Source organism: Dipteris shenzhenensis, chromosome 28, assembly GCF_047967505.1.
Source record: "Dipteris shenzhenensis isolate YYH24624 ecotype China chromosome 28, Dip_SZ_1.0, whole genome shotgun sequence".
Taxonomy (NCBI): Eukaryota; Viridiplantae; Streptophyta; class Polypodiopsida; order Gleicheniales; family Dipteridaceae; genus Dipteris; species Dipteris shenzhenensis.
In genome coordinates this window covers 38,146,990-38,159,819 of record NC_141623.1, presented here as the reverse complement: position 1 = coordinate 38,159,819, position 12,830 = coordinate 38,146,990, and the positions used below count along the sequence as shown (strand labels likewise).

The 12,830-nt window shown below is 43.8% G+C and overlaps 1 long non-coding RNA gene across 1 annotated transcript; it reads right to left on the bottom strand.

The window, feature by feature from the left end:
• Window positions 1-352: 352 nt before the first annotated feature.
• On the bottom strand, window positions 353-5,049 carry LOC147883540 (uncharacterized). Its single transcript, XR_015543824.1, has 3 exons — window positions 4,724-5,049; window positions 4,510-4,610; window positions 353-541 (listed from the first exon to the last, which is right to left on the bottom strand). It is a non-coding gene; the product is annotated as an uncharacterized LOC147883540 (long non-coding RNA).
• Window positions 5,050-12,830: the final 7,781 nt, after the last annotated feature.

The following is a 12,830-nucleotide window of genomic DNA, read 5'->3' as shown; positions in this document are numbered from 1 at the left end:
AACCTCCTTGTCCCTTTTGGTAATCTTACTGTTGCCGTATTTGCATAAAAAATTGTAAGCGATAAAATAGCATTTCAATCATAAGGACCAACTGCAGTAATATGGGTGCATAAGTGTCATTGCAAATGCTCTTGCTCAGAATCAAAGCTTATTAGTGTTTCAAATAATACTTCTACACTATGCAAAATTGTGAGCGATAAAATAGCATTCCAATCATAAGGACCAACTGCCATAATGTCATTGCAAATGCTCTTGCTCATAAATCAAAGCTTATTAGTGTTTCAAGTAATACTTCTACACACGCTCACTCAGAGTTGAAATCAAAACCTCCTTACACAAGCATACCATGCTGTTGGAATCCTCGTAAAAGGTCACGTACAACCACACACCAGCCCAGCTTGACAAGATTATCAAACTGCTTTGATTGTAAAATCCCAACAAGGCTCTCAGAAACAGCTGTTCCAACAGATGACCTTTGAAGAAGCCATTGCATGATGTTCACAACCTGCTTACGATTGCTCCGTTCTCTAGACTTGACAACCTGGAATGCATTCTCCGGTTGGGGTTAAGATGACACAAATAGCAAGGAAAATGATAATTCACTCTGATGTTTGCACAAATGTAATAATGATAATCTTTTAGATTGACATGTGAGTAAAAAGGACAGTCCGTATATCAGCATTAAAAGCCAGGATCAATCACATTTAGAAGAGATGTAATATCAAGAGTGTTGGAAAGGTCACCTCCCATCTGTAAGCCCCCATACGAGGAGAGCATGGGGGAGGGAGACCTAGGGCAATATGTGCCCAAAAGAAGAGAGGAGGGTACCCGGTTGATGTGCAGGAGCATAAGGCGGAGCAGAGGACAGCAGCTGGGACCCAAGAGAAGAGGCTATGAACTCACGGACGATGTCAGCAGTAGCAGTACGGAGCTGAGGTGCACACGTGTGGGCAGATCAGGGAGCCAAGAGGCTTGCTGGGTCGGTTGGTTGGCCAGCCCTCTAGGCCTACAAAAGAGAGGGCCTTGTGCCCTCATAATTCATCTTCTGGAGCAGCCAATCCACTAGCAGAAGGAGCATCAGCAGGGCTACCTTTGGGCCTACAGTCAGGAGGAGAAAGAAGTACCTTGTGCCGCAGATAGCACACAGGAGGCTGCCCACCTAGGCTGGTTTCCAGACAACAAGGTGGAGAGGATCATTCTGGACGGAAAGTCTACAGATGCTTGAGGTGGAGTACGCGGGCTCGAGTCTAGAGATAGCCAGCAGATAGGAGAAGTACCTTGTGGTAAGATCAGAGGACCACACCATTGGTGGGACTCTGGATCTCTCTTTTGTATTGTGTCCATAGCAATATATTATTTTGGTGTCTTCTATATCTGGCTGGTTCATTGTCCATTGATGAGTCTACACATCTATCCTATGCACATAAGTTTAAGAACTTTGTGATTCCACACCCCACACCACTGTTGGAAAGGTCACCTCCCCATCTGTAAGCCCCCAAATGAGGAGAGTGTGGGGGAGGGAGACCTAAGGCAGGATGTGCCCAAGAGAGAAGAAAAAGAGGGGGCTGCCACATGGGCAGCACCTCACAGGATTGCAGCCTGCAGATGGCATCAGCATGGCGAGGGTAGCGGGCAGGTGAAGGGCCTGCAATAGACCCTGATGATGGCGCGGTACAGGCGGGTCAAAAGCAGGAAGTACGGATCTGTATGGGCTGCTGCAGGGCAGTGTACGGAAGAGGTACGGCCAGGACAAGGCACCGGCAAAGGGCTGCAGCAAGGCACAGTATAGTGGGGGTCTATGGGCAGGTCTATCGCTTGCAAGCAGGGCTGGCAGGTGGTAGGACAGCAGCAGCAAAGGAGCTGGACCCTGCATGGAACAAAGGGCCAGCAAAAGGGCCCTTATATAGGGCTGGTTGGGCTGAGCCAACCAGGTCGGTTGGGCCAACCAACCTGGTCTGTCCAGTCGGCCCAGTCAGGGCAGACTGGTCGGTATTTTTGCCAGGCCTTAGGGCCTATAAAAGGAGAGGCTCAGGCCTCATTTCATTATCCAACAGAGCAGCTTTGGAGAAGCAGACAGGAGCAGCAGATAGGGCTTCCTTGGGCCTTTTCCCAGGAGGTGAAAGAGACCTAAAGAGTGCTGCAGACTTAGCTCCAGGGAGAGGCTGAACCTAGACTGTCTTCTAGGGCAGAAGGTTGCTGAGATCATCATCTTCTGGAGCAGCCATTCACAAGCAGGTTGGAGCAGTGGAACAGTTATCTTGGGGCCTACATTCAGGAGGACCAAGGGGACCTGTGTGCTGCAGACAAAGCTTGGCAGGGGCTGCCCACCTAGGCTGATTCACAGGCAGTAAGGTGGAGAAGAACACATTGGATGGAAAGTCTACAGACGCTCAGGGTCGAGCACGCGGGCTCGAGTCTAGAGATAGCCAGCAGATAGGAGAAGGACCTTGTGGTTAGATCAGAGGACCACACCATTGGTGGGACTCTGGATCTATCTCTTTTGTATTGTGTCCATAGTTTTGGACGGAAATATATATTTTGGTGGTTTCTCTATCTGGCTGATTTATTGTCTATTGATGAGTCTGCACACCTATTTTATGCACATTAAGTAAAGAAGTTTGTGATTCCACACCCCACACGCACACTGTGTGAGCTCCTAGGCATTACTATAAGTCTTCCGCTGCGTGTACCCTCTGTTGGGTATTTTCTAACATGGTATCAGAGCCCAAGTAGGAGGCTCACAGGTGTGGGAGCTTGAAGGCAAGGACCTTGCTGAAGGACGACCCTGATTCAGACGCTCTAAGGAATCGACTTCCACGACTGGAGGATTGTGCCCTTGCGAGAAGGAGGGTGCCTCAGGTTCAGTCAGGTGCGTTTAAAGTTTGTGGTCCCAGTTATCTGGAGATGTACTTTTGTTGCAGACCTTGCCAAAGGAAGGACGGGTTGAAACAGACCCTCAGAGCATGGTGCCTAGAAGACTCCAGGTTGTTCACTCATTATGAGGGGGACAACTGGAAGATCGTGGAGGCTGGGTTGCTCGAGTTCGAAGGCGGGAACGTGACTGAAGGGGGTGGTTCCAAGAGGTGCTACCAAAGATGGACCTGTGTACCAGGATGGTGTGCGGAAGCGGAACCGGACTTGGTGGAGCAGGAGCCACTGGATGAAAAGCCAGGAAAAATTTTCGACACTGAAAGGTTCCAGAGGACTACGACCAGGGAGTTACTGGAGCATCTTCATCGACGTGTTGGCATTGGGCCGAGATGTGTCGGTGAGAGGGGGTGTTGGAAAGGTCACCTCCCCATCTGTAAGCCCCCAAATGAGGAGAGCGTGGGGGAGGGAGACCTAGGGCAGGATGTGCCCAAGAGAGAAGAAAAAGAGGGGGCTGCCACATGGGCAGCACCTCACAGGATTGTTACCTGCAGATGGCGTCAGCATGGCGAGGGTAGTGGGCAGGTGAAGGGCCTGCAACAGACCCTGATGATGGCGCGGTACAGGCGGGTCAGGAAAGCAAGAAGTACGGATCTGTACAAGCTGCTGCAGGGCAGTGTACAGAAGAGGTACGGCCAGGACAAGGCACCGGCAAAGGGCTGCAGCAAGGCGCAGTATAGTGGGGGTTTATGGGCAGGTCTATGGCTAGATCTTTAACCAAAGACCCAGGGCTCGAACATGTGTATGAAAGTGCTCAAAAACTTGCACAAGATGGAGGCTTAAAGCTGAATGTGGAGCAGCAAAATAGGATACGAGTAAAGTAAGGAGCTTGTCCTGTTATTTACGTGCTAGGCAGAGAAAAGATTGGGAAAAGCATCAAAAGGTCAACTGCTTAAGTCTTAAAAGAGAAACATCAAACTTGCATCCCCAAGTAACTCACAGAAAAGCGTGAAAAGGTCGATTTCTACAATCTGAAAGAGAGACATTACAAAATGCACGTCCTCAAGTCAATTTGCTCAAGGTAAGTTTCTGAGAAACTAAGAAGGAATCCTTCACAATTGCCATAATTATATTCCTTCAAAGTATCCTACTACATTTCTTATTGGAACTGATTGTGATCGTAGGCAATATGTTAGATCATGATTGTGTTGACCGCCTTATGTTTTAATGTAGTTAAATTGTTTTGATCATAGACCCCGGGACCTTCATAAGACTTTCTTGCTTCCAAAAAAATATTTTCAGTGCTTGGAAGGAGCCGTAGGCCCTCCGGTTATCTTCTGTCCTTGCATGGTATAGATACTAGCTTCCATTAATTTAATTATTTTATGTACATGTTAGTCTCATAAGACCTTGCTGGTTTAAAAAAAGGTCTCCTTTGTTGGTCCATTGGCGCTTAATTCGTTTCCTTTGTTCGTTTCGTCCACACTCTTTCTTCTTGAGGATCCCAATAAACACGCTTCAAAAGTTTGCCAAACTTTATACAAATCGAACAATTTGTATAATGAACAACTTTGTCCAGACTGCAAAATGTGATGGGCCAATGAATTTGAAATTTTGCAGATATGGGGTAATTTGGCGTACATGCTCCAATAAGGGTACCACCAATTTCTCCAAGGTCATCCCTCTTTCTGTTGCAATTTTTGCATGCTGAAGAAAGGCCGTGAGGGCTCGACCGATTGGACCTGGGAGCAAGGTATAAGGCAATGCGCGGTGAGGTCTTCTCATCCAAATTCATCGGGGGGGGGGAAAAAACTGACAAATCCGATGACACAAAAAACTGACAGAGAAAGTGCACCTGTTTCGTGATAAGCATCATCGTGGGAGGTAAGCCGTTGTAGCTCCTGATGTTTAGCAGAAAGCAAAGTGTTGAGGACGCGACCAAGGGGAGGAAGCTTAGATTGATTGAGGGATTCTCGTATGAAATCGGGGGGCAAGCTCCCGCCTTGTGCTTGATGAAGCAAGAAGCAGTCTCCCAATCGTAGTCCATGACAAGAGTCTAAATGTGTAAAAGCATACTGTAGCTAGCTAGCTGTATAGACTCACACACTATATAGCTAGTACACACACTCTCCTTTTCTTTTCTTTTTGGTTTAAATCCACTTGTTTTTGGCATGCCGCATAGCGTTTGTCTTGGATTCTCTTATTATGGGAAGTGTGTGCAAGGGTGTTGCTTTGTTTACACACTCTCTGTGCCCAAGATGCAATAAATGGACCGTGGGCGGGCAATCTCACCCGTCCATGAGCCTTGGGCATGCGCACGCACTTGTAAACACTCATTACATGAATGCTATGATAGAAGGATACCCTTAGAGGGGATTTAAGGGTTGTTATAATCTAAGGGTGAGGTTGTCACATCTCCACTAGCACCCCTAGTGAAATTTTCACCTTGTTATATTACAACACGGTTGCAAACCACTATGGCCCTACTTCTAAGAGACCTTCCCCATATTAGTGAAAAGAGATATAACAAAAGAAAGAAATATGCTTATGCCACAATTACATAGTTGGCTCAAAACCTTGATATCCCTAGAGGCATAGAAAGAAAGCACTTGCAAAATCCCTCTCTTCATGAGCAACTGGAAATCTTGGGGCATAGACCCTCTACTGAAGACCAAGTTGTTTCTCACTTTTGTGGCATTATCGCCCTAATAAGGTGCCATAAACCAAGCCGAACACATCATTAATTTTTCCTCTATCGCCCAATATTACCACTTTCTTCTAGTAAAAATAAAAAAGAGGCCTTTCCCATACCATCGCTAGCTGCGATAAAAAAGGTAAATGAGTGAAAAGCGAGGAGAGGAGAGAGGTTAAAGAGGGGATGGAGCATTAAGTGTGAGTGGGGACATGAGTAAAAACTCTGATTTAAATAAAGGTGGTGTCATACACTCTAAAAGACAACAGCATTGCATACCTCTCATATAAGGCCAAAAGCTTAACTCTAAACATCATTATTATCAACTAAATTGCATGCTCCTCATATAAGGCCAAAAGCTTACCTCTAAACATCATTAGTATCAACTAAATTACCACTATCCTAAATTGAAACCAAGATTATCATGCACTTAAAAAGTCAGCATGGCTTCTTGAAGTGAAAACTGAACATTGGCTTTCATGATCCAACAATTAGTGCACTTTCCATAGACCCTTTTTGAAGGTCCAAAAAGCAATCCCCAAAGAGGGGGCTTACTGCTATACAACATCAAAAGATCTCAATATATGATAAATAAGCAAGATAGTTCAGACCGAGCATGCAAATAATCAAAGAACGATTACCGTAAAGGTGCCCATAAGAATGGATACTTGATAAGGGGTGGATCAACAAAACTCTATGGTTTTGGTCCTTTCATAGTTCCATAGTGCCCAATATCATAGTCAAGTAAAGAAAAGGAAAGCTTACCAAAGCAAGCACTAGAAAAGTGTGCCTGAAGATGCTGTTGTTGATAAAACAAGAACTCACGAGTCGCAGGGCAATGCCAAAACAAATGAGGCATAGACTAGCATTGAGACAGACACTGGTCATAAATATTTAGACTGGGTGCGATTTGCATGAGCAGAAATCCAAGGTAGAGGCAACAAAACCTTATACAAAACTATGACATCTGCCAACAACAAGCAAGATCATCTAAGTGAAGGGACCAATCCTTGAGACACTATATAATCCCGAGATGTGGTACTAGCTAAAAATCACGAAACATCACTGACAATATTTGTGATACACACACACACGCACACATGCATGCATGGACGCACACACACATTCTTCATGGCAGTTTGATGGTCGGATTTTCTAGCAAAGGCTTCCCCTTAACTCTACAAATCACCTTGTGTTTGATATCGGTCAATGAGCCTCCCCCCCCATTAAAAGGATCCAAAAAACCATTAATAAGTCAAAAGGAGAGGAGGGTAAAGCAAGATGTTAGGTAATCCAGGGATACATGGTGAGCAAGCATGTGATTGTAATAAGCAAAGGGCTTTTTGATTCCTCAAACTGAAGGGGAGAAAGAGACCAAAGTGAAGGGCTTTTCCATTCCTCGAAATAAAGGGGAAAGAGAGACCAAAGTGAAGGGGGATTAGGAGACCATTCGGAGGGGAGAAAATGAACATATCATTAATTTATAAGGTGAAAAGGACATGGATCACTTGTAAGATTGATATGGACGTGGCAATCATTAGGAAACTCTTGATCAGATCACAACAATTGATTCACCATTGACTCCTAGCTTTTACAATTTGGATTTATGACATCTCTCCTCTCAATTCTTTCTTCTTGAGCTCCACTCCTTAAACTCATAACTAGAGATAATATGCATGCGGTTGTTGTGTAAACTCAATGGCCAACTCAATGGCCAACAAGCTTGGGGGTGAATGTGTTGAAATAATAATTAGGAGCACCTAAAGTGGCTGGGTTGGCTTTTTGAAATAGAGCTCATTGACGTGAAGTCATGGGTTTCAATCTTAAAATCGGTTTAGCATATGAAAACCCCCCAACTTTGGAGACCTCCCATCATGATATTCCTCTTCAATGATAAAACTCCTAATCAGCACGAGCTTGTTCTTTAGCAAAAGCTTGGAAGTCACTTCTTTGGATTTCCTTGTAGAGACTTGGAAGTTGTTGGTGTGATTTTCAACGTGTATTTTGTCTTTTTTAATCTTTGGCTACCAAATTTGAAGCATTGCCTCATTTTTCAATGTCTCTAGTCTCGAGGAACAATCTTGATCCCCTATCATGATGTCCCCCTTTGGATCAGAAATCCCACTTGGATTGGTATCACATGCTTTAGCGAAGACTTGGGAGTTGCTTCTTAGTGATACCTTGCTAGATGAGTGCCTTGGTAGAGGAGAGGAACAACAAACACAAGAAGCAATATGGTGAACAAAAAGCAATATGGTAAACAAAGAGAAAGGAGAAAATAAAGAAGAGAAGACAAAATACTAATAGCTCCAACAATCACCAAAGGGAGGCTAGAGGTTGATGACGTCAACAATAGCCACAATCACAACAGATAGTATGGCCATGCAAAACATTGCTCCTACAACAACAACCTCATCCTTGGCACCAACATTGGCTCTAGCCTCTTGTCCAATATCATCTTACTAGCAATATCAGCCTGATCATCATTAGCACTAGTGTCCATTTTGGCATTGGCATTGGTATCGGTGTTGATAGCAGAGCTAATCTTGACATGCAATCCAACTCCCACCTTGCCCCCTTATGTCCCCTTAAAATATTCCACTTTCTTGTCCCCTTTATTTGTAAGTCATCCACCCTTTCCATCTATAATTGGCTTCTCACCTTAGGCATCTCCCAGATGTCCCCACACCCCTCTCGGTCTTCTGTCATCTCCACTCTCTGTCCCTATCCCCTATCCCACTCACACTACCCCTGTCATACCCTATCCATAATAATTGCATCTTTCACACTAGACTCCATAATAATTGCATCACTCACACTGGACTCCACCCCAAGGCCTGGGAGCAGCTTTTCACGGAGGTTCAAAACTTATGTGCACGAGAGATGGAGCAAGGTAGATTCATCCATAGCCTTAGTCAAGAGGTGTTAATACTTTAGCTTACCACCGTAGTGACAGGCCCTCAGGCATGCACGAGTAGTGGAGGCACAAATAGCCACCATGTAGTCAGGCATCAAGGGGACCTCTAGATGAGTGGACATTGCAAAATGGAAGCTTGCAAAGGCCACCATTCTTGAGCAACAACAACGAGCCCGCAAGGCTCTCAATATTAGAGTAAAGGGGATCCCTTGTACCTTCACCATTGCCATGATGAATGATGTGATCAACTTTGTGGCTTCCACCTTGGGAGTCCTAGAGCATGGGCTTGAGGATGCATGGCACATACGATGGAAGCGTCTTATTTTCCAATTCAAGGACATTCAAAATTGCCTTGCAGCACTAAACATGAGGATAGTTCTATGGGACCACTCACAAATCCACTTAGATGAGGACCTCACACCCTTATAGAGTAGAGGCACACCCTCTTACATCAGCAAGACATGGCTCCCAAGCAGGGGAAGTTGGAAGTGGTTCAAGATGGGAGGCATTTGATAGGCCCCCCTCAATGGGCATCTAGTGGTCCCCTTGCATAGGGGGATGGAATCTATGACACTCAGAGCACTGAGACCTTTACCTGCACTATTTAAAACTATAATGATACCTTATGGTCAGATCTAGGGAATTTCTCAATATCATAGACAATATGAGATATAGCTTTCTCCACAGAGAACCATTAGATCCCAAAGCATCCTTTGCCTATAGTCAATGGATACACATGGGAGAGAACATGTTGGGATAAGACAAAGACAGGTAGAGTGTGCGGATCGGGAGGAATGGTGATACTATACATGTCATCTCTCATTGGGGATGATCTCTATAAAAATGCATGAGAAACATTCCAAATTTCATTGGATTCGTCCCCTTTGAGACCTCACAAATTCCTAGAGATCTCCATGAGGAGGCAAAACTTCATTATGTGTAGCACTACATCTAGACATCATGGATTTCTCATGCTACGAGGAAGTCCTCCTTGTTGGGGACTTCAATGCAAGGATGGATAGGCATTGGTTATCACTCGAGTTTTGAGATGATTCTATTTTATCAATATATATTGATCTAGATGAGGCAAGTATGTCCCAAGTATCCACAAACATGCAAGCCCTCTTATGGGCATGGTCTCTTGGCATGGGCAAGATACATGACTTTGTCATGTAAATGGTCTAAATTGATGGCCTTCTTTGTGTGGATCCACTTTCTTTCCACATGGGGGGGTTCTAGCATAGTTAACTACCTCATGGGATCCTCTGGTTACTTTCGCCCAGATATCACTGACTTCTCTGTCTCTAAACCACCACCAGGAGTTGACCACACCTAGCTTTTCTTTAGTATATCCATCCCTCACCACACACGCTACATATCATGACATCCACTTCTGCCATAGCCTCTTCCTTGAGTACTCCACATGTCTTTTCACCTTATAGATCTCAAGGATGTTTGTAGACAAATGCTACTTGGGTACTTGTGATATATTTCTATTTTGCTCAGTAATAGAAGGACTATGCAAAACCTTAGTAGCGGTAGTTAGAAAGCAACCACTTCTAGAGCGTGTATGCTAGGAGTTGCAACTGATATATGGATGAGGGAGTAATTCTCTGATCTATCTTGGTTCAGAAGTTTAGAAGGTCCGAATGAGGAAACATTCTCTATCTACTGCTGCAAATCCGTATTTTGTCTACTTTTGACTATGTTTCCTATATGATGTACTGAGTTTGCAACAGTAATGAAATGGATATCAAGCACTATTACTTATTTTGATCTTTACTTGTTCCGAATTTAGAATTGAAATGCCCATTGTCGGAAGTTCTTACTATGTTTGAAATGGTACTCTGTTTATTCTAATAGGTAGTTTTTTCCCGAATATGTCTCTACCTATTACACTGGCGATCCTGCAAATCAATTGGGCACGTGGATTGTGAGAGATGTGTGAAGAACATGCATGGTTGCTTTGTGCAAGCACTGTGGTGACAATGTGCATGCTGTGAAGCATAGCAAGACGCCATTGAAATCAAAGAGGGAGAGAGTCCAATGTTTAGAGCAGCAAATCCAAGTCTCGCGAGGAAATGTTCAAGCACTCAAGTCCATGCAATAAACATTGGATGTCAAGAGTGCACGCAATAGAATTCAGTTCACCATTGCAAGTTTTAAACAGCGGATTCATAATTTTCAATAGATTATACGTGGATTTGTCGAAGGTGGAAATCGGGATTGAGTTGCATCCAATTCATGGCAGAAGACCACAAATTACGGGAGCAGTGAATTCTTATAGCATGTTCATGGAAGCATTGGTAGTGGATGTCTGACGCAAAAGAATCTGAGACATCTTCTCGACATATTGACCATCCATACTTCACCAAAGCTCGGGATAGAGGTCAAGTAAGTGCCTCTGAAGAGGTTCTGAGGGAGCATGCACAAGATCGTGAAGAGGTCATAGAAGCATCCGAACGCCAACAAGGTGGGACCGAAATCACAAGCAGTTTCAAGGATGAAGATTACACAGCATCAGGTGAATAACCTTCGACCATTTCGGGTGGTAGTCCTAAGCACCACAATGCAGATATTCCCAGAGTCCTTAAAAATTCATGGTCTCCTTCGAAAGCTTTCATTTGTGCAACTTATGGTTATCATGTAGCATTTTGACTGTATGTAGGAGCCCGAAGGCGGTTTTATGATTCACTCCCACCCTCACCCCGTCCCCGTCCAAGGATAATACCACTGGTTGTTCCAAACTTCCCTGCAGGTCAACATCCAAAACCCCTAATTTTGCTCTGCTAAATTCAGTGGCAAATCAAAACAAGACCCTGATAGTCACATTGGCCATTTGAGACTCGATGGGTAGCAAGTGGTTTTGAAGGACGCCGTGAAGAAGGAACAGTTGGCAGCCACTTTTGTGGGTAAGGCAATGAGTTGGTTCATTTAGCATGGCATGGGACATTTTGTAGATTATGAGACTTTAAAGAAGGTTTTTCATGCATGGTTTTGGCAAGAGAAAACACTAGAAGCAATTCTCAAAAACCTCCGGTAGTTGAAACATAAAGATTTGTTGGTAGAAGACTACACCCAGAAGTTCCACAATTTGAACTAGAGACTAGCCGCTCCTCAAAGATCAATTCAAGAGCAATTGGGAAATTACTTTTGTAAGGGATTGAATACCGAATCGAGAAGTGATATTGCTGGGAGGGACTCCCTGGCAGGACCTAATGATTTTGACAATATGGTAGAAGCTGCACAGCGAGCTGAACGAAGAGTTAGTATGACCAATAGAAAATCCAAAAAGAATAGAAGGAAGGAAATAAGGAATTCTGATTCAGACATAGATTCATATGGAGACTTTGGCACAGACAGTGAAAATGAAGATACGGATTTTGAGTTCGATGATGATGATTCGGATGATTTCGATAATGAAGACAAGAAGACCAAACGTAAACGAAAGAAGCAATCAAAGAAAGGGAAATATAAGGAGATCCCGAAGTCCAAGAAAAAAGTCAAATCCTCTTCAAGAAATGAGAAGTTGGAGAAAAAGATCAAACAGCATTTGAAAAGCATGATATTGTCAGAAGTCGCTTTCTCAGAGAAGCCTAAATGTGAGTTCTATGGTAAAAGAAATCATGAGAGCACCAATTGTTGTTATAATTGTTTACAAAAGATGTTGATGTGCTCAAGGAGTAGCATGACGAACCAAAGATTGAAGATCTCAAGTGAAAGACTCCTTCTAGAGGGTGTTATCTGGTTGAATACTGAATTGAGAAGTGATATTGCTGGGAGGGACTCCCTGGTAGGACCTAATGATTTTGACAATATGGTAGAAGCTGCACAGCGAGCTGAACGAAGAGTTAGTATGACCAATAGAAAATCCAAAAAGAATAGAAGGAAGGAAATAAGGAGTTCTGATTCAGACATAGATTCATATGGAGACTTTGGCACAGACAGTGAAAATGAAGATACGGATTTTGAGTTCGATGATGATGATTCTGATGATTTCGATAATGAAGACAAGAAGACCAAACGTAAACGAAAGAAGCAATTAAAGAAAGGGAAATATAAGGAGATCCCGAAGTCCAAGAAAAAAGTCAAATCCTCTTCAAGAAATGAGAAGTTGGAGAAGCATTTGAAAAGCATGATATTGTCAGAAGTCGCTTTCTTAGAGAAGCCTAAATGTGAGTTCTATGGTAAAAGAAATCATGAGAGCACCAATTTTTGTTATAATTGTTTACAAAAGATGTTGATGTGCTCAAGGAGTAGCATGACGAACCAAAGCTTGAAGATCTCAAGTGAAAGACTCCTTCTAGAGGGTGTTATCCGGTTGGTGAAATATGCAACAGACCCAAAATTAGA